Raw genomic sequence first — 19,352 nt, forward strand, 5'->3', positions numbered from 1 at the left:
TCCTAGCTGAGAAAGAGTTGTTTTGGTGGTTTGTTCTTGCTGACGAATGTGTTGATCTTTCCGCAAGGTGCCTTCTATCTGTAACCTGTACAAAAATTATACATAAATAGGTGGATATATGCTCTGTCTTGAATAAGAAAGGAATGCATCCAAATGCAAGAACATGAAGGACGGTCCGGCCTCAACCTATCCACCTACTTCTATTGTCTACTGGGTTCACAGACCCAGGATCAGCAGAGTTTGAATTAGCCCACGGTAGTCAATGGTTTTGATGAAAGGCAAAATGATTGCAGTGCAGCATTAAATCAGTATTCAAAATCATAGTCAGTTAACCATAATGAATGTGAAATTAAAATATTAAAACATTCATCAGACCATTATGGCCAAGTCAGACTTGTAATCTCAACTAATACACATGACCCTTTGTATTCTTTAATTTGTGTTTTTATAGCTTTGGACAAAGAAACATTCACAAAAACTAAGTAGTGAGTAGAAGGTAAATCATGTTTAACGTTTTCACGTGTGAGTTCCAAATTACTCTAACGGTCACCCCAGCGCTAGTTTAAAAAAAATATGTATGTATGTATGTATGTATGTATGTATGTATGTATGTATGTATGTATGTATGTGTGTGTGTGTGTGTGTGTTGTCAATGCACTCAATGTTCCAAAATGTGTTTGTTATACAATAGGACAGTTAACCCTTACTGCTCTCAAACCAAGGTACGCTGCCTGCTAATTATCTATGTTTCAACTAGTCAATTTCAAATAATTTTCTAACAGTTTGAATTGAGGTGTGTTCCGCCTCATTAATTCACATAACAAGTATTCCATTCCACTCTTGTGGACCATTTTATTTGATGCTTTACTGAGCCGGACAAACTTCTCTCTTCAACGATAGCCCAAACACTTCCCCAGTGTTTCCAAAGATCAAATATGAAGACAATGCGCATCTCCAGTCAAAACAGGCCTTGCACATTTTCTGGAGGGCGCCCACATTGCTTTCATTGTTTTCCTTACAACCTGGACTTTGGCCGTGTGGTTCTATCAAAGTAAGAGACTTATTTTCTGTATATCGTGTTGTCGTTTCTACAGTATCATACCAAATGTATGTATGGATCATAATGTATTTGCTGTTTAATGCATGTGTTTTCAAGTACTGGTGACAAAGCATGCATTCCAATTCTTGCATAGATTGTAATGGACACGTGTGTGTGTGTGTGTGTGTGTGAGTGATACTTTTTTGAAAGTTGTACTGATTATGATGAGCTAAGCTTTTTGCCAGCTATGTGCGGCACCATGTTTGTTGACATTATACAATGCATTCTGGTTGTCACGCAAGCGTTGGTCAGACCAAAGATGTTATAACAAGGGATTAGTTAACTCGACTGATATGGTGCTTTCAAGACAACTGGGAACTCAGAAAAATACTAGGTCAAATCATGACGTCCGTGATCGTCAGAGCTCTAGATAGTGGCCCGAGTTGGATGACTGTTAAATACAACCTTTCCCAGTCGGAGCTAGTTTTCAGATTTCCCAGTTGTCTTGAACCCACTGAAGTCAGATTTCCAAGTTCCCAGTTCTGAACGTGCCATCAGTCTAACTTTGGCACCTCAGAGTTACCAGCTTAGACCCTCCTTTATTTTATTTAGCATACACATTTGTGTTTGCCCCCCATTTATTGATAGAGGATTTATGATCGTAATATTTCCTTCATCATATCCCTCCACAATACCTTCCCCAATGGACTTGAACAACCCCCACATATGAAATCAATCCCCCCCCTAAAATGGTTTCATCCCTGTTTTATCTTTTGCGCTATGGTTAGGCAGTAGGCTTGTATTTGGTCTGATGTTCCGAGGTATAAGATTTTATTTGCTTTGTGATTTGTCAATGTTAAATGACTTGTCAAGTCATGTGCTCTGGTTCTTGAGTACACTGTAACAAGTACATTGAAGATTTGTATTATGCTGAAAAGTGTCTAAACTAAGTTCACATTGTTCAGGCAATGGGCACAGCCATCTTTTGACTTTTTATTTGTGTCTTAAAGTGAATTCTGGGATTAGCGAGTTTTCGCTAACATAAAATAATGTGGCTGCCATCAAAGAATGTATGTCCTGTTAGCTTAGCTGACGCATCTCTTTTCTAAACAATAAAATATTTTCCCCTTGTGCTCACCAGAGATGTGGTACATTGTAAACAAGTCTAGCTGTTAGGTCGCTAAATTTTTTACAAACATTATTTTTTTTTTTTTGGTCAGCACAACCTGTTATTTCGACTGGTTTATGGAATGAATTTAGCTGTGGATATGTGATGTTTGGATTATGAAGTTCACATTTTTCTTATACAATAAAAGGTGAACTTGAGGACTTTTTTAAAAATTTCCCATCAGTTTTCGATGCTTTTCAGACAATGTTTTGACGTCTTTGTTGCATCGTACGTTCTGTTGCTACTGTTCCAATTGCATAATTGTGATCGTACGCTACAGGGACCACTCAACGGTGATCACAAATATGTGATCGTATGCGTCAAAGAAAATTACAAAACCAGTGAAAAAATGAAATGTTATTCGTATACACATGTGTAGACTAACAGGGAAATGCTACCAGCCAGTCCCAACAATGCAGAGTGAAATAAAATAGAGCAATAAGTAATAACCCTTTCTAAAACATGTAGTAATACACAATAACTAACTCTGCTATATACATGGGATACCAGTACCGCGTCGCTGTGCAGGTGTATGAGGTAATTGAGGTAGATATGTACATAGGAATAAAGTGACTCGGCAACAGGGATAAACAGTACCAGCAGTGTATGTGGTGAGTAAACAAGGTTCAGTGCAGATAACCAAATATCTATACAGACTAACTATTTAGCAGCAGTCTTATGGCTTGTGGGTAGAAGCTGTTCAGGGTCCTGTTGGTTCCAGACTTGGTGCATCGGTACCGATTGTTGTGCGTAGCATAGAGACACATTTGTGGCTGGAGTCTTTGGCAATTTCTAGGGCCTTCCTCTGAAACTGTTACGTCATTATCTCTGGTATAGAGGTCCAGGACGGCAGGGAGCTCGGCCCCAGTAATTTTTTTACAATTTTTACCTTTATTTTACTAGGCAAGTCAGTTAAGAACAAATTCTTATTTTCAATGACGGCCTAGGAACAGTGGGTTAACTGTCTGTTCAGGGGCAGAACGACAGATTTGTACCTTGTCAGCTCGGGTATTCGAACTTGCAACCTTTCGGTTACTAGTCCAACGCTCTAACCACTAGGCTACCCTGCCGCCCGTGCGCTCTATCCTCTGTAGCGCTTGAAATGGGTTCACCTAGGGGTCAGGATAGGGGCTGTACCAAATGTTTGATGTATTATAATAATTTGATTATGCTTATGTTGTATTCATAGAAGGGGAGGGGTTATACGATATATATATATATATATATATATATATATATATATATATATATATATATGCATGCGGTTTAATATTGTTCCACAGTACTATTCTACTCTCTGACTATGATGAAACGTGACTGTGAAGACAGAACTCTGCAGGGGAGTGTAAGAGATTATTAGTCAGACATTCCACTATAAATCAACTTGGACACTTACTGCTAACCTTTTTAGATAGCTATATAAACAAGTGTTTTAGTGTTGAGTAGGCATGGTTTTGGTCTCATAAGTAGAAGACAATGACGTAAGCAGTGACATAACTAGGGCTGGACTTCAGGTATAATAAAATAACTTTACCTTTTCTTTGATGCAGAACTTATGTAATAGTATACTTTTAAACCGTCCCCTCGCCCATACCCGGGCGTGAACCAGGGACCCTCTGCACACATCAACAACAGTCATCCACGAAGCATAGTTACCCATCGCTCCACAAGAGCCGCGGCCCTTGCAGAGCAAGGGGAATTACTACTTCAAGGTCTCAGAGCAAGTGACGTAACCGATTGAAACGCTATTTAGCGCACACCGCTAACTAAGCTAGCCGTTTCACATCCGTTACACTTACTCGAAAACATGCGTTATGTTCCTGTTGTCAACTTCTGTCTGGAATTCCATTAACGAAGGTTTTTGAATGATTTAATTAAAGATATTGTCATAATGCGAATTTCACCAATGAGCCAATGATTGACAACGAACAAGGAAACGAACCCCAACATGCTTTGTGGTCAGATGCCAAGCAGTTGACATACTGGCTGTTGATGCAGCCTGTCAAGATGCTCTCAATGGTGCAGGTGTTTAACTTTTTGAGGATCTGCGGGCCCATGCCAGATCTTTTAAGCCTCCTGAGGGGGAAGAGGTGTGGTCGTGCCCTCTTCAAGACTGTGTGTGTGTGTGGACCATGAGAGAGTGATGTGATGTGGACACAGAGGAACTTGAAGCTTCCGCTCCATTACAGCCCGTCAATGGGAATGGGGGCGTGCTTGGCCCTCAGTTTCCGTTTTTTGCATAGCTGTTGCAACTAGAACATCTCATTTGTGCATCAGGTGGTTCCAATGCTTTAACTGAGTATAATAAACCCTGGCAAATGTTTAAAAAATATATATATATATATTTTTTCAAGTAAAAATATTTGTTGAAGTTAAAACGGAACCATGTTACAGTATTCAAAATTTAAACCACAAAGACCAAAGAACTGGTTACAGGGCACCCAACGTGTTATCTTCATGCAATGCAAACCAAATGGTATTTTTATTCAAGGACTTCCAATGTTTTATTGCTTTGTTGTTTGCCCCCTTGAACTAATTTTGCCACCATCTATCTGTGTACAAAGTCATTTACTGTATAGCATAAGTCTTCTACTTTGTAGAATAATAGTGAAGATTTCAAAACTATGAAATGACACACATGGAATCATGTAGTAACCAAAAAAGTGTTAAACAATGGTGGGCTGTTTCTCTTTGCTTATTTGAGCTGTTCTTGGCATAATATGGACTTGGTCTTTTACCAAATAGGACGATCTTCTGTATACCACCCCTACCTTGTCACAACACAACTGATTAGCTCAAAGGCATTAAGAATGAAAGAAATTCCACACATTAACATTTAACAAGGCACACCTGTTTAATTGAAATTCATTCCAGGTGACTACCTCAAGAAGCTGGTTGAGAGAATGCCAAGAGTGTGCAAAGCTGTCAAGGCGAAGAGTGGCTACGTTTTGAAGAATCTCAAATAAAAAATATTTTGAAATAAACAAATAAACACTTTTTGGTTACTACATGATTCCATACAGTATGTTATTTCATCATTTTGATGTCTTCTACAATGTACAAATAAACAAAACAAAACAAAACAACTTGGGTAGGTGTCAACTTTTGACTGTGTGCTTTTTAAAATGTTCATATTTATTTAAGTCCGTTAAATAAATTCTTATTTACAATGATAGCCTACTAAAAGGCCTCCTGCGGGGACAGGGACTGAGCAATTCTTTTTTTGACAAAACCCACCACGACAAGAGACACAACACTACATAGAGACTTAAGATGACAATAACACAGCATGTTAGCAACACATGCCAGCAGCACAACATGGTAGCAGCTCAAAACATGGTACAAACATTATTGGGCACAGACCAAAGCACAAAGGGTAAGAAGGTAGAGACAACAATACATCACTTGCAGCAGCCGCAACTGTCAGTAAGTGTCCATGATTGAGTCTTTGAATGAAGAGATTGAGACAGAACTATCCAGTTTGAGTGTTTGCAGCTCGTTTCAGTCGCTAGCTTGAGCGAACTGAAAAGAGGAGCGGCCCAGGAATGTGTGTGCTTTGGGGACCTTTAACATAATGTTACTGGCAGAACGGGTGTTGTATGTGGAGGATGAGGGCTGCAGTAGATATCTCAAATATGGGGGAGCATCAACCAGTGGGTCTTGCGACGGGTATACAGAGATGACCAGTTTACAGAGGAGTATAGAGTGCAGTGATGTGTCCTATAAGGGGCATTGGTGGACAATCTGATGGCCGAATAGTAAAGAACATCTAGCCGTTCGAGAGCACCCTTACCTACCAATCTATAAATTACGTCTCCGTAATCTAGCATGGGTAGAATGGATATCTGAATCTGGGTTAGTTTGACAGCTGGTGTGAAAGAGGAGCGATTTATGATAGATCTAGACTTGGTTTCCTCTAAATTTATCCTGTAGCTTTGATATGTGCTGAGAGCAGAATAGTGTACCATCTAGCCATACTCCCAAGTACTTGTATCAGGTGATTACCTCAAGCTCTAAACCCTCAGAGGTAGTAATCACACCTGTGGGTAGAGGGGCCTTATTCTTACCAAACCACATGACTTTTGTTTTGGAGGTTTTCAGAACAAGGTTAAGGGCAGAGAAAGCTTGTTGGACACGAAGAAAGCTTTTTGTTGAGCATTTAACACAAAATTCAGGGACCAGCTGAGTATAAGACCCTATCATCTGCATATAAATGGGTGAGAGCTTCCTACTGCCTGAACTATGTTGTTGATAGTGACAGGCAGTGGTGTCAGGCAGTGGCTGAGACAGCAGATGTTCTGACTTTATACACTGCACTCTTTGAGAGAGCTAGTTAGCAAACCAGGCCAAAGACACCAATACTCCTTAGCCGGCCGACAAGAATGGAATGGTCTACCGTATCAAAATCTTTGGCCAAGTCAATAAAAATAGAAGGGCAACATTGCTTAGAATCAAGAGCAATGGTGACATCATTGAGGAACTGAGGACCCCGGTTGGAGACTATGTCCACTGCGAGTTCATGGATCTGGAAGATGTGCTGCACCATGAGCTGGACCATCCCTTTGGCAGAGGGTAGCTTGGAGAGAGGAATGAAGTGGACGGCTTTGGAAAACAGGTCCACTACTGTCAGGATGGGGATGTTGCCATCAGACGGGGGAATACTCGTGACAAAGTCCATGGATATGTAATACCAGGGACTGTGAGGAACAGGGGGAGGTTGAAGGAGATTAGCGTCATGGTGAAATCCCTGAGCGGTTTCCTTCCTCTTCAGCCACATTACAAAATAAAGGAAAGGGGGGGATGAAGAAGTAAGAACCTATTAAATAGAGAAAAATAAATTAAATAGTACTGAGGACAATAAAGACCTAAAACAGATTCCAAGATGACTCCAACACAATTTGTTTTGCTGTTATCTTTCCTATGGGTATGTTGTTCTTTTGGGTTGTTTGCTTCTCCCTGGTGTTTGGTCTATCATCTGTTTAGCCCTGGGTCTGCTTTGTTATCATACTCCTTGAAATTGGGTAATTTTGTTAGGGGGCATTTTCCCCTCCAGATGAACAAAAGCAATAAGCACCTGTCTTTGAATGTACAGATGTAGGATCTTAATTTGATCACTCTTTTTGGTGCTGAAAATGTCAGACTTGATTTGCCCTAATGAAAAATGTCAACCCCTACTGAAAATGTCCGTTAATTATAATCTACATACTAATTCACATTTGCTGTTGCTGCAGGATTATTTTCCTGCTGTAGCAAACTGGCTCAAATTAAGATCCTACATCTATATGACGTGATTCCAGATCCAAAGGACATGAACATTGTACTGCGGAGTTGACAGCTCTTTTAATAAGAAAATGTCCACATGAATGCTCATGTATATTTACGCTTTTATCATTATCGGCTCTGCTGTGCCACAAGGTTTGGGAATTCCTCTGACCAGTTTAAGCCTTATCACTGTTTGAAATGTAACACATACATTTCCAATTTTGTAGGACTCTCTGGGGCAACATTAATTAAAAACCACAATCAGTCTGTTTGAGTTAGGTAAGTTAACTTAGCTCCAGCATTTCATTGGCTTCCTAGAAAGAGCTTCATAGAAAGATGGAAGTGTCTGAAGTGTGTGTTCTAGTACCTGGCTTGGGATCTAGTCCTTAATCTGTCTACTTCCATGAACAATCCCAATTCTTCTCAGCCAAGTGGCTGATGGTAGAATATTGGACATCGCCCAAAAGAGCCATCTATGAAGAAAATCTATCTGAGGAAAAAAATCAACACTTCATATTCAAAGGATGGTCATATTCAGCCATGCTCCCTCCTTGCCCACCTCTGATTATAGGTCTTGAGAAATTACAGGGTGTGCGACTGCTTCACTTGGCCTGGAGTGCTTTCTCAACTCTCCTGGCTGGGATGATGATTGCTTGTCTCTGCTTGGTAGCAGTTAATTTCAATGGCTGCTTGTTCTTTTGTGGAGCGCTTCATCCAAACAAGCATGGACTACTTGAGGACTCCAGTGGCTGAGAAATTGTCTCTCCCCTGCGTAGATGGTTTGTCATTAATAATGTATAATATGGCCACCAGGGTTGATTCCATTAATTACATTCCCGCTCCATTTAATTCAATTCAATTTCTAGGTCAGTCTCAGTAATTAAATTCCATTGTTAGGTAAATTCCAAGAATTCCCAATTCAATATATTCCCCAACAAATTCACAAATTCAAATAAAATTCCCTCAGGCTTTCAGGCTGATCATGTCACTAAGACAGCCTTGCTATACAGGAAATATAGAAGTTTAAATTATTTAAAGTGACTCTTGCAGTCAATTTTTTGATACCAAGTGCATTCATTCCATTAAAGCTGCAATATGTAACTTTTTGTGCGACTCCACCAAATTAACATAGAAATGTGATTTATAGTTCTGTCATTCTCATTGAAATGTAAGTCTTAGATGTTCTATGTGCTCTATTTCTAAGTTTCCTGTGTTTAAGTTTTGTTTTTGCGTCTTTTGGTTTTGTAACCCAGCTTCAAATGGCTAAACATGCAATATTTTGGGAAATTCACTCTGAAATGTGCAAAAATTGAATTCCAAAAATACAGATTTGTTTGAATTGGAAAAAATATAACTTAAATTCCATAACTTGAATATTATTGAAATTTTCATTGAATTCAACATTTCCCCTTCTTGGGTTAATTTAATTGGAATTTCTATTTAGGAGAAATGGCCACCCATCATACAGTATGTTGGCAGCCATCTTTACAATAGCTTGTAAATAATTCAGTATAATCATACAAACAGGATGGGAAATCAAGGCATAAATGTAAAATTGATGGATGCTGCCTGCCTCTCTCTGAGTGGGCATATTGTTAATAGTGGTTCAAACCCAGAATGCTCATGTCTTGTTTAATTAAGTGCTGCTTGTCATCTAGTAGGCTTTGATAAAATTCAATTCCCCTACCCATGTGGTTATTTCTGTGGGACATGTATGTATTATTTTTGGACAGTATACGACATTACTGAAAGATAATTTGATTGCCTTACTACAAGGTAAACATTCCTGACAACCATTCGGAGCTGTAGGCTACAGGTTTACTGATGTGGTCCATTAATTACTTTTATATGGTAGATCTTGCTATGTATGTACTCCACATGCAGTAAAGGTAGCATAACATATGAACATTAATGTGTCAACTCCTTAATTCATACAATGTGATTTAATGTACATGGTAAGCAGCAGTAACATCAATTACGACTGTTTCATATACATGTTTTATGACATACAGACCAGTGATATGCTTACAATTAGTCTGCCTTATTTGCTGTGTATACAGTATGTCACTTGTTCAGCTTGTCTATTCGAAGGGATCTGTTCATTCTATTGTCACTTGTGAATATTAACTGGGAGAGGCGGTGTGCTAAGCGCGGCCTTGATGACAAGACAAATAAGTGTAATGATTCCATTTCGATTTGGCTGAAGGACAATCTGAATACCAAGCAATAGCAGTGAATCACTTGTGCTTTGAGGCTTTCCAGGTGGTACCGGTATCCATAGAGAAGTACCGTCCCACCAGCCGAGCAGAAAAAAAAAACATGTAACGGGGGTGCTTATAAAGATTTGCTCCATTCAACACGTTTTCAATGAAAATGATAGCTATTATGACATATATTGTTCTGTCAATAATCAGCTATAGGCTTACCTAAAAGGAGGCATTTTGTTTCAAAATACCATATGATGTGATAAAAGCTTCTGTATATTTTGTGTTGGTCCTGTAATCCGATCCAAGTAAAGAGATATGCACAGAAGCGAAGGTCACCTTGTTGATAGTTATGTATTTGGGGAAGCATACATCCTCTTTGTGTTAATACAATTTACTATGCACTCAGAAAATGTTGTAGTTTGTGCCATTGTGAAATCGTAGAGTCCTGGACAGAGCACGGACTAGCTTCTCAGCAGAAATACCCCACCTTATTTAGCAGTTTATCTAAATTAGGAATTACTATTAATAAGGATTAATTTACCGTATAAGTCAAATTAGAATGCAGTTAGTCACAAGGTGTCAAGTCCACTGTTTACTTAGGTTGTAAAGACCTGAAATTATTATTGAAGTTCACCCTGTGGTAATGTGAGCACAGTACTTTGTAATTTAGTCTGGTTGAGATTCAGAATCCTATGTCCTTGTGAAGGTTGTTGATAAGTTGTTTTGGTATATTTGATTATTCAACTAATTCGCTGGGGTACTTTGTTTGAATAGAGTCATAGATAATACAAATGCCTTTTTAAAGAGCGACTTTACTTCCTGATTTGGCCTTTTTTTCATCAATGCTCACTAAGAAATGCTAGCAGCCAGACTGACTACAAACCAGAGTTGTCTTGAATGTGTTTTGATGTGGGTTTTTCTAGGGTGTAACTTTGTCATTCAATCTCAACAAAAGTAGTAAGTACAGCTCGCTAAGCTATCTTTGCTATGGAGAGAATTCAGTTTTGAAGTTGAGGACTTTCTCCTCCTGACTCGCCACCTCAGGATGGTCAGCTAATTCAATTCTATGAAGGCTATATTCTATATTCTATTCTATAAAAGCATGCGCTGATCTTGTTTCGCCAAGTTGACTTCAGCTAGCTAGCATAGCTTGGTGATAGCTGCATCTAGCTATCCTAACTAGCTGATATCTGTCAAACCGTTATAACATTCATAAGACACTTGTTCTACAACACCTTGCTACAAAAGTAATTTGCAACTTAGTTTCAATGTTTCATCACGTCATGTAAATACATGTTACTGTGGAAACGGTATAAACTGCAAACTGAATGCCCGCCCTTACCGAAAAAAACATGCTTCTGGCAAACAGTTGTGGCAAACCTATGACCAATTTGCGGCAAGCTCAGATTTTCGCATGCAAATTAATTTTGTGGCAAACTGTTGCGGCAACTTGTGAACTTTGGCAAACAATTCTGGCAAATTTTGTGGCGAACATTCTGTTTGCTGCAAACGCAGTATGAATTTGCCAACAAAATCAGGTTTTTGTTTACTGTGTGTTAACAACATTGAAATGTTGTATCTACATAAACCAAATTGCATAACTTTAAATGAATTTACACTACATGACCAAAAGTATGTGGATACATGCTCGGCGAACATCTCATTCCAAAATCATGGGAATTAATACGGAGTTGCTGTAGTGTTAAGTTTAATTTCACTGGAACTAAGGGGCCTAGCCCGAACCATGAAAACCAGCCCCAGACCATTATTCCTCCTCCACCAAACTTTACAGTTCGCACTATGTGTCACTGGTGTGGAAAGGAGAAGGCAAAAGGCAGTCGCTCGTTTAGAACTACTGAATTTATTTAAGCACCATAGATCAAAGCGGGACGAAACCCAAACTCTGTTGTGCTCAAAATATATCTTCATAAACAAAAAGGCACAGGGCGAATGCAAAGTGCATATTATAAAATATTCAGGACATAGTAGGAGAGATTCCTCTCAGGAAAACAAGTAACATTTACAAAGACAAATGGCAGAGGGAGTACATATACAGTGATAGAGTGGGGATTGGAACCAGGTGTTTGTAATATGACGATCCAGGATGTCCCGCTCGGGAACTCCGCACCACTCTTCGGGACCGTACCCCTCCCAGTCGACCAGGTACTGGCGAAGCTCCCCACAACGCCGTGAGTCCGACAGGCTGCGTACGTCATGGGGTCCAACACTAGCCAAGGGACCAGCTGCTACCGGCCTGAGAGATGCATGAAATGAGGGTGAGATACGGTAATTGACAGGGAGCTGTAATCTGTACGTCACCTCATTGGCTTTCCTCATGACTTTGAACGGCCCCATAAACTGCGGGCTCAGTTTCCAGCAGGGCAGGCGGAGGGGCATAGAAAGCCAGACCCTGTCACCGAGGTGAAAGACCTGGGCCGCCGGAGACGGGTGTCCGCGGTGCCAGGGCCGGCTGATAGCCTAGAACATACTGAAAGGGTGTGAGTTTAGTGGAGGAGTGACGGAGGGAGTTTTGTGCGTATTCTGCCCAAGATAGAAATGCAGCCCACTCCCTCAGCCAGTCCTGACAGTGACTACGAAGGTACCTACCCAGTTCTTGATGTACCCTTTCCACCTGCCCATTTGATTGGGGACGGTACCCAGAGGTGAGGCTGACCGTGATCCCCAGTCGTTCCATGAAGTGAACTGAGGACCACGGTCAGACGCGATGTCCTCCGGGATCCAATAGTGCCGGAAGACGTGAGAGAAGAGAGCCTCCGCGATCTGTAGGGGGCATAAGGAGACCAGGCAGAGGAATCAAACGACAGGCTTTGGAAAAACCGATCCACAACAGCATTGCGAGTGTGCCCCTCCAAGGGGGGAAGGTCTGTGACAAACCCGGATATCCCGGGCCAAGGTGGAGAGACCGTCGATAGCATGGGCTATACCTGGGTGCCCCGACACAGGTGCTGTGTGTGCCCAGGCGAGGAGACGCACATCAGAGGGCATGTAGATACGCCCCTTGGGACAGTAGTCAGGTGAGGGCTCCTGTCGCAGGGCTCGACGGATGTCCACGTCCACATTCCACACAATAGGAGCCACAATGTGGGACAGGGGAATAATGGGTATGACTTTCTCCCTCCGATCCTCTGTGTCATGCACCCGGGACAATGCATCGTCCTTAACATTCTTTGATCCCCGGCCGGTAGGAGAGGGTACAGTAAAATTTGAATAGGGCCCACCTGGCCTGACACGGGTTCAGCCTCTTCGCTGCTCAAATGTACTCCAAGTTTCTGTGGTCCGTCCAGACAATGTATGGGTGTTTAGCACCCTCCAGCCAGTGCCACCATGCTTCCTGCGCCTTCTTGACGGCCAACAACTCATGATCCACCATGTCGTAATTCCGCTCCGCAGGAGACAGCTTCCTTGAGTAGAAGGAGCGTGGATGGGGTTTAGGCCGTGATCCAGTGCCTTGGGAGAGAACAGCCCCTACTCCAACCTCGGAGGCGTCCACCTCCACGATGATGGGCAGAGACGGTTCAGGGTGAGCCAGAACAGGTGCGTTAGTAAAAGGTTCCTTAAGCACACGGAAGGTTTCATTGGCCTCCCTAGTCCAGCCCAGCTGTCGAAGACCTCCCTTCGGGAGGGAGGTGAGAGGGTTTCACCACTGTGCTGAAACCCCTAATGAAATGCCTGAAATATTTTGCAAAACCAAGGAAGCGCTGCACCGCCTTGATGTTGGATGGAACAGGCCAAGACCGTACTGCACTGACCCTCTGCTCTTCCATCTCCACTCCCGCAGTGGATATCCGATATACCAGGAAGGAGACTGCCTGCTGAAAGAAAAGGCACTTTTCCACCTTGCCGTACAAGTGATGCCTTATCAGCCTCTCCAAAATGGACCTGGCATGAGACATGTTGCTCGCATTTAGTGAAGTACACCAAGATGTCGTATATGTACACCACTACACAGCTACCCAACATGTCTCTAAACACCTCGTTAATTAATGATTGAAACACAGAGGGTGTACTTGTCAGGCCGTAGGGCATTACTCTGTATTCGTAGTGCCCGGTGCTGGTGCTGAAGGCGGTCTTCCATTCATCCCCCTCGCTGATGCGCTTCCAGGTTGTAGGCACTGCGTAAGTCCAATTTAATAAAGTACTTACCCACTGTGATCGAATAGATGCACAATGCTATGAAAAGCAGGGGATAACTGAATTTAGCAGTAGCCTTATTCAGTGTCTGGTAATCGATACAGGGCGGAGACCTCCCTCCTTCATGACAAAAAAGCTGGAGGCGGTAGGAGAGTTGGACAGACGGATGAATCCTTGGGCCTGCACCTCCTGGACGTAGGCATTCTGGCTTTGGTCTCTGCATGTGAGAGACGCCTGAGCTGGCCGGCGGGTGGGTGCCAAAGCGAAGGCTGGTGTGAAACTATGCATTGGGTCAGGTAGCGTTCTCCTGGCATCCGCCAATCCCAGATTTGTCCATCAGACTGCCAGATGTGAAGCGTGATTCATCACTGCAGAGAACGCGTTTCCACTGCTCCAGAGTTCAATGGCAGCGAGCTTTACACCACTCCAGCAAAGACTTGGCATTGCGCATGGAAACAGCCATGGAAACCCATTGCATGAAGCTCCCCATGAACAGTTATTGTCCTGACGTTGCTTCCAGATGCAGTTTGGAACTCGGTAGTGAGTGTTGCAATCGAAGACAGACTATTTTTACTCAAAATGCGCTTCAGCACTTGGCGGTCCTATTCTGTTAGCGTGTGTGACCGACAGTTGAAGTCGGAAGTTTACATAGAGTTTGGTTGGAGTCTTTAAAACTTGTTTTTCAACCACAAATGTCAACCACTCCACATAGTCAGTTAATAGAACTACCCATCCTGGATCCGGGAGAATTATCATCAACTACACTAATTAGAATAGCGCAATAGTCAAAAAATATTACTAGAAAATATTCATATTCATGAAATCACAGGTGAAATATAGTGAAACACAGCTTAGCCTTTTGTTAATCACCCTGTCATCTCAGATTTGGAAATTATGCTTTACAGCCAAAGCAAGACAAGCGTTTGTATAAGGAGACGATAGTAAAACAGAGCTTCAAAAGTTCAGCTCATTTCCTGTATGAGGTTACATCTTTTCATCCAAAAATTAAAATAGCGCCCCCTATATCCAAGAAGTTAAGGAGAAGTCTATATTTAATTCTGTGAATAACACTTGTATCTTTTATCAATGTTTATTATGAGTATTTCTGCAAAATCACCGTATGTTTTGGAATCAAAACATTACTGCACGTAAGCTGCCAATGTAAACTGAGATTTTTGGATATAAATATGCACATTATCGCAAACAAACATACATATATTGTGTAATATGATGTCCTATGAGTGTCATCTGATGAAGATCATCAAAGGTTAGTGATTAATTTATCCATATTTCTGCTTTTTGTGACTCCATCTTTGGCTGGGAAAATGGCAGTTTTTTTGACTTGGCTATGACCCTATGTTGTGCTTTCGCTGTAAAGCCTTTTTGAAATTGGACACGATATGTAGATTAACAATATGTTTATCTTTCATTTGCTGTTTTGGACTTGTTAATGTGTGAAAGTTACATATTTCAAAAAAATATTTTTAAATGCGCACTGCCTTTTCAGCGGAATGTTGTCGAGGGGTTCCGCTAGCGGGACGCCTGCCCTAGACACTGTTTCCCATGCTTGTTCAATGAACCATAAACAATTAACGTACATGCACCTGTGGAACGGTTGTTAAGACACTAACAGCTTACAGACGGTAGGCAATTAAGGTGACAGTTATGAAAACTTAGGACACTAAGAGGCCTTTGCACTGACTCTGGAAAAATATATAAAGAAATATGCCCAGGGTCCCTGCTCATCTGTGTGTACCTGCCTTAGGCATGCTGCAAGGAGGCATGAGGACTGCAGATGTGGCCAGGGCAATAAATTGCAATGTCCGTACTGTGAGACGCTTAAGACAGCGCTACAGGAAGACAGGACGGACAGCTGATCGTCCTCGCAGTGGCAGACCATGTGTAACAACACCTGCACAGGATTGGTACATCCGAACATCACACCTGCGGGACAGGTACAGGATGGCAACAACAACTGCCCCAGTTACACCAGGAACGCACAATCCCTCTGTCAGTGCTCAGACTGTCCGTAATCAGCTGAGAGGGCTTGTAGGCCTGTTGTAAGGCAGGTCCTCACCAGACCTAACGGCAACAACGTTGCCTTTGGGCACAAACCTACCGTCGCTGGACTGGCAAAAAGTGCTCTTCGCTGACGAGTCGCGGTTTTGTCTCACCAGGGGGGATGGTTGTATTTGCGTTTATTGTCGAGATAATGAGCGTTACACCGAGGCCCCCTTTGTTCAGGCACACATTATTAAATTTCTGTTCGTCACATGTCTGTGGAACTTGTTCAGTTTATGTCGCAGTTGTTGAATCTTATGTTCATACAAATATTTACAAATGTTAATTTAGCTATAAAAAAAGAGCAGTTGACAGTGAGAGGACGTTTTATTATTTTTGCTGAATTTGTTTTTACACAGTGAGTCCTTCAAGGATGTCTCAGCCATCTCAGAGATTACATTTACTATAACTATTGAATATTGATTGTTTGTGCTGAAATACATTGCAGTGCCTTTATTAAACCACAGTAGATGTTCTAGCCACATGCTTTTTTGGGGGGGGCTAGTTTGGCCATTGAGTAGGGGTGTCTGCTTCTCTGCCTTAATGAAACAGCAGAACTCTCATGTAAAAGTTCAATCCTACCGATCTACACAAGGGTTGAGATGTATTGTTGTTTGTAAACTCTTTGCCCACAACACCTCAACATTATATTTTAGACTGGGTAGTGCTACAGACACTTTGGAGTTCCACTCTGAAATTGGAAAGAAATCCCTCTAGCAGAAAAATGGTCTAAAAATCTTTATGGTCGTTCATGCAATATGAATGGAGTGTTTCACCGTTGCCTTGTGTTGTGAGATTTATTGTAATGATATTGACCAAACATACCCGGCTCATCAAACACACACTTTTTGAGTTACAACTGCATTACTGGTGGTAAGGAATACAATCATAATGCATAATACATAAAGGTGTAGTGACTAACCCTCGCAAGGCTGCCAGCCCAGACGGCATCTCTAGTCGCGTCATCAGAGCATGCGCAGACCAGCTGGCTGGAGTGTTTACGGATATATTCAATGTCCCCACATATTTCAAGATGTCCACCATTATTTCTGTACCCAAGAAAGCAAGGGTAACTGAACTAAATGACTATCGCCCCATAGCACTCACCACTGTCATCATGAAGTGCTTTGAGAGACGAGTCAGGATCATGTCACCTCTACCTTACCTGACAACCTATAATCACTTAAATTTGCTTGCCGCCCCAATAGATCCACAGACCATGCAATCACCATCTCACTGCCCTATCCCATCTGGACAAGGGGAATACCTATGTAAGAATGCTGTTCATTGACTATACATGTAGCTCAGCATTCAAAACTATAGTACTCATCATTAAGCTTGGGGCCCTGGGTATGATCCCCGCCATCTGCAACTGGGTCCTGGACTTTCTGACGAGCCGCCGCCAAGTGGTGAAGGTAGGAAACTAAAACAAAATCCTCAACACAGGGGCACCACAAAGGTGTGTGCTCAGCCCCTTCCTGTACTCCTTGTTCACCCATGACTGCGTGACCACACTCGCCTCCAACTCATGAAGTTTACAGACGACACAAAAGTAGTATGTCTGATTACCAACAATGATGAAACAGCCTACAAGGAGGAGGTGCCAGGAAATTAACTTCTCATTCAATGTCAACAAAACAAAGGAGCTGATCATGGACTTCAGGAAGCAGCATTGGTTGCACTCCCCTGTCCACATCGACAGGACTGCAGTGCAGAAGGTGGAAAGCTTCAAGTTCCTTGGCGTGCACATCACTAACAAACTGAAATGGTCCACCCACACAGACAGTGTGGTGAAGAAGGCTCAACAGCACCTCTTCAACCTCAGAGGCTGAATAAATTTGGCTTGGCACCTAAAACCCTCACAAACTTCTACAGATGCACAATTGAGAGGATCCTGTTGGGCTGTATCACCGCCTGGTACGGCAACTGCACCACCCACAACCATAGGGCTCTCCAGAGGGTGGTGCTGCCCAACGCATAACCAGGGGCAAACTACCTTCCCTCCAGGACACCAACAGCACCGGATGTCACAGAAAGGCCAAAAAGACCAAGGACAACAACCACCTGAGCCACTGCCTGTTCACCCTGCTATCATCCAGAAGGCGAGGTCAGTACAAGTGCATTAAAGTTGGGGCCGGGACACAGAATCTGGTTTTCAATCTCAAGGTCATCAGACTGTTAAATAGCCATCACTAGCACCTTAGAAGCTGCTGCCCTATTTACTTAGACTTAAAATTCCTGGACACTTTAATAATGGAACACTAGTCACTTTAACTTGTTGAGTGTAGGGGGCAGTATTTAGATTTTTTAAATGAAAAACGTACCCATTTGAAACTGCCTATTTCTCAGACCCAGAAACTAGAATATGCATATAATTGTCAGATTAGGATGGAACACACTCTAAACTTTCCAAAACTGTCCAAAAATTGTTTGTGAGTATAACATAACTGATATTGCAGGCGAAAACCTGAGGAAAATCAAACCAGGAAGTGGCTTCTATTTTGAAAGCTCCATGTTCCATAGTTTGCCTTTGCTCCATTTAAAGGGATATCAACCAGATTCCTTTTCCTATCGCTTTCTCAAGTTGTCAACTGTCTTTAGACATAGTTTCAGGCTTTTATTTTGAAAAATTAGCGAGAAAGATAACAGTGCCTCAGTGGATAGCTGGGTGTTCGCATTTGATGCTAGGTGTTCATAATGTTTTGTCTAGTGATCGATAAACTCACACAAAAGCTTGGATTGCTTTCGCTGTAAAGCATATTTTCAAAATCTGACACGACAGGTGGATTAACAACAAGATAAGCTGTGTTTTGCTATATTGCACTTGTGATTTCATGAAAATTAAATATGTTTAGTAATTTTATTTGAATATGGTGCACTGCAATTCAGCAGGTGTTGATGAAAATGATCCCGCTAACGGGATTACTCATGTTTATATTTTATTCTATTTTACTGCATTTTAGTCTATGCCGCACCGATATTACTCGTCCAAATATTTATATATTCTTAATTCTTAATATCCTTTACTTTAGATATGTGTGCATTGTTGTGAAATTGTTAGATATTACTGGATGTGTTGGCCTAGAAACAAAACCATTTCTCTACACCCGCAATAACATCTGCTGAAAATGTGATTTTATTTTATTTGACTTCTTATCTAAATGATGGCAAACAGTGCCTCAGTAATCGTATACAAAGTTCAGGATAATACATGCAGTCATCCATATTATTGAAATAATAGCTTAAAAATATGTTATGCATATTTCTATGATCTCACGAGGTACCAATTATTGGACATACCAATTATTGGACATACGTACATCAGACACAAACACAAATTGACAGTTTGAATAGTTCTTGAATTTTGTTTATTTAATGTTGCACTGTTGTAGCCTGACAATAGAAAACAAACTATTGCATACTTCTCTGGATGCTATGCTTCCATAGAGTACTCATTGAAGAT

General features: G+C 41.6%; 2 protein-coding genes across 2 annotated transcripts in view; one reads left to right on the top strand and one right to left on the bottom strand.

The window, feature by feature from the left end:
• LOC118385913 (ly6/PLAUR domain-containing protein 1-like) overlaps positions 1-19,352 on the top strand; it is a 33,054-nt gene that overhangs the window by 7,029 nt on the left and 6,673 nt on the right. The window lies entirely within an intron of this gene.
• Positions 11,595-19,352, bottom strand: part of LOC118385912 (G-protein coupled receptor 39-like) — a 50,107-nt gene continuing 42,349 nt past the window's right edge. The window contains exon 3 of the transcript XR_004826122.1: positions 11,595-12,457. The gene's annotated coding sequence lies outside the window, so the exon portion shown is untranslated. The remainder of the gene's footprint in view (positions 12,458-19,352) is intronic.

Source organism: Oncorhynchus keta, chromosome 7, assembly GCF_023373465.1.
Source record: "Oncorhynchus keta strain PuntledgeMale-10-30-2019 chromosome 7, Oket_V2, whole genome shotgun sequence".
Classification (NCBI taxonomy): domain Eukaryota; kingdom Metazoa; phylum Chordata; class Actinopteri; order Salmoniformes; family Salmonidae; genus Oncorhynchus; species Oncorhynchus keta.